Consider the following 3,721-nt stretch of genomic DNA (forward strand, 5'->3'; position numbering starts at 1 on the left):
AAAAAAAAAAAAAAAAAAAAAAAGACAAAATCAAAAGTAAGAATTGTTTGGTGATCTAATCCTTAAATCCTCTGGGTTGAATTTCGAGTGACCAATAACAGATTGCTGTTAATCCTCTTCAGGGGATGTCACTACCTGAGCACTGGCCTTGCTATCAGGACAGTAAAAGCATTAACAGTTCCCTCATGTTTTGTTTTTTTTTTTTTTTGGCCGCACCGTGCGGCATGTGGGATCTTAGATCCCCCGACCAGGGATCAAACCCACGCCCCCTGCACTGGAAGCTTGGAGTTTTAACCACTGGGGCACCAGGGAAGTCCCAACAGTTCCTTCTCTTAAATGAGGGATAGCATTTTCATAAAATATGACTACTGTCATTTTTCAGCATCTTTGTCACCTAAACTTAGGAAGCAGTTGATGACATACCTTCCCACTTACCACCTCCTGTACTCCCCCAACAGGCAGTAAGGGCAGGTACCATGACCCTCATCTTAGTGGGGACCCATCATGTGAGCCCGAGTCCCGTCCTCTCTCAGGAAGGAAAGTCTAGTACAGATTCTGCTGACACACAGACAGGGAAGGACTGTGACAGAGCAGGAGATGAGTCTGCAGCTGAAGAATGCTCTGATCTGACCATCCAATAAGAACATAAAAACAAGCCCCATTTGGGGAGCACTACAGTTTTAACTACTGCACGGGGAGCACCGTCAAGAGCCAACAGTCTCCTGTCCACCTCCTGGGCAAGAGCGGGCCGACACCCTCCACACCTGTCCCCTGAAGACACAGGGTCTGTTTCCTTACTGGAAAGCTGGCTGCCCTCATTGGCTGAGATATATGGTTTGCCTACAGCACTGTATGCTCCAAACCCTGTACAAAGTACTTTATTAAAGAGTTAAGGAATTTTTCAAGGGTGATTACATCTGTGTCTATCACGCCATTTGGGGGCTTCCCTGGCGGTCCAGTGGGTAAGACTCTAGGCCTCCACTGCAGGGAGCCCAGGGTTCAATCCCTAGTTGGGGAGCTAAGATCCCACATGCTGTGCAGTGTGGCCAAAAAAAAAAGAAAAAGAATCATTTGTAAATCAATTATACCCCAATAAAAATGTTTTTAAAAAATCATGCTCATTTTATTTCCTGACTTTAAAAGCAAAGTCCCACCTTAAATAAAATTCCACCTCGTCTCCTTACTCCGGCCTCCCAGCCTCAATTTTAGTCATTCATCCATCCCACACCTACTGAGCATCTTCTCCAGCCCAGGACCAAGGCAAGCACATCACACCTGGGCTCTGAGATGCACGGTCAGCAGCAGCCTGCTAGGGATCCTGCCTGGTGGCGTCAGGTCGGTCAGCACAGGAACCAGTGCAGAGGCCTGGCCCCAAGTTCCAGGTCTGAGACTGAGCAAAAAGCACACGTCTCCAGGGTAGCCCAGCACTGAGCACAGAGCCATCCTTCCTCCACGAGTGAGGGGGACTCAAGAACACGAAGGGCCAAGAAACATGCAGTATCTGTTCAGTCCCAGCACCACATTAATACAATGAAAAACCAAGAACATAAATTCACTCTGAGTGAAGGTTCTGGAAATGACTTGAGTCCTTCAGTCACACATCAGGATTCAGAGCAGGCCTCAGAACTGCTCACTTTCACGTGGTTCTAACAGATTACTCCACCTCACCCATTTAATCGACAAATGTCGGGACTTCCCTGGTGGTCCAGTGGTTAAGAATCGGTCTTGCAATGCAGGGGACGCCGGTTCAATCCCTGGTCAGGGAACTAAGATCCCACGTGCCGCGGGTCAACTAAGCCTGCGTGCCACAACCAGAGACCGCGTGTGCCGCAACTACAGAGCCCACGCGCTCTGGAGCCTGCGCGCCACAACTAGAGAGAAGACGGAACACCGCAACGAAGAGCCTGCATGCCGCAACTGAGACCCGATGCAGCCAACAAACAAACAAATAAATAAATTTATAAACAAAACAAAACAAATGTCATTGAGTATTTGGGACTAGCATGTGGGTTTTACTTTCTGGGGGGTTAATCAAAGACAAAATTTCTAAAAGCATTATTACCAGTGGTAGATCTGACAAAAAACTTTTTATTTTGCACTAACTATAGACTAAAAGTTGCAAAAAGATTTACAGGGAGATCCTAGTACCTTTCTGATCTTCCTCTTAACTGGCTGTCCTTTCCCAAAGGGGAGGTGACTTGCCACACACCTCCCTCAGAACCCAGCCACAGCACTCAGTACTCAGCCACAATGACTTTCGAGCGACAAGGTCACTGTATTGCAGAGCTGCTACTACAGTCATCACTTCCATTCATTCCAACAGCGTTTCCTGGACACGCAGTACGTGCCAGCCACCGTTCTTTGCACAAAACAGACTCCCTGCGGACCTTCACCTCATAGTAAAACATTAAGTATAATAAATATATTAAACAGGACATTAGAAGAATGAAGTGCCGTGGGAAAACTAAGCAGGAAAGGGAGACAGGAAACAGGAAGTGGCGAGCTGAAATTCCAGGTAAAGCAGTAAGGGAAGTCCTGCCCTCCCGGAGCCTAAGGGTGAGGGCGCCAGTGATCTGGGTAGAGCCAGGGACGGAGCACAGGAGTCTGTTAAGAGCCTGGCAAAGAGGCCACTGTGGCGGGGGGCCCACAGAGTGAGTCAGGGAGCCAGTGATAGGGAGACTGGTCACAGAGGATGGGGGTGGCCTGACAGGCATCCCTGCCCCGCAAGGGTCCCCATCTGAGGCCACACTGGTTCCGTAGCTGAGATCCCCCAGCAAGGCCTTGTCTCCTCCACGTGCCTCTCTAGTATCTGCTCACCGGGACAACCCCTGGCTACTCTGACTTCACCAGGGCCAAGGGGGCCAGGCATGGGGGTCCTGCAACACGTGTGCCTCTCAGAGCCCCGTGCTGCTGGAAGCACCTGCCACTCAGCCCCTGGCTTGGCCACGTGCCATCAGAGGTGCCCCAAGTCCCGCAACCCTGACACAGGTGGAAGGAGAGCTGCACGCTCTCAGGAAGTTTCTGAAAGCCCGTAAGTCCTGCCTCATAATTTCATCTCTCAAAGTCTGACAGGCACCGCGATCCTGAAACGCAGCACCACGTTTAACAAGAGAGAAGCAAATAGACGAACACAAAATCTCAGAAGCTTTGACTAGAGTTCTGCCTTCGGGCAACCAGATTAAAGACGGGGCAGTATAACTGTCGATGTCAGCAAGGTAGTTTTTAAACAGACAACTAGTAAGGACAAAGGTGTCCAGGACAGCACCTCCCCGTCTATGACCCCTATCACACCTAAACCTGAAAACCAAAACAGAAACTTTTGTTTCTTTTCCTGCATAGCACAACAGAGCGAATTTTGAGAACTCATCTCTTAGGCACATGAAAAAGCGAGTCCTTGATCCAGCCGCTCAACACAAACAAGTTCGAACCCGCGGGAATGAGTTCCTAACCCTCTCTCGGTAAGACTACAACACAAGGCACTGCTTCAGATGTCCTCGCGAGCAGAGACAACATTTTTTTCTTACAAACCAGATGATTTTCACCCGCGAGATTAATCTACAGCGCGTCAAGGAACAAAGCTCTATTCCGCGAGCTATAGGCGTAATGACCCAGGCACAGGTTACGTGGCTGCTGGACCGGCGGCGTCCCTCTTTTCGGCCCTCAGGACCGCAAAGACCCTCCCCGGGGCGGGGGCGCCCCGCGCAGACCCCGGCCCCGGAAA

This window comes from Neophocaena asiaeorientalis, unplaced genomic scaffold (assembly GCF_003031525.2).
Source record: "Neophocaena asiaeorientalis asiaeorientalis breed wild unplaced genomic scaffold, Neophocaena_asiaeorientalis_V1.1 scaffold606, whole genome shotgun sequence".
Lineage (NCBI taxonomy): Eukaryota > Metazoa > Chordata > Mammalia > Artiodactyla > Phocoenidae > Neophocaena > Neophocaena asiaeorientalis.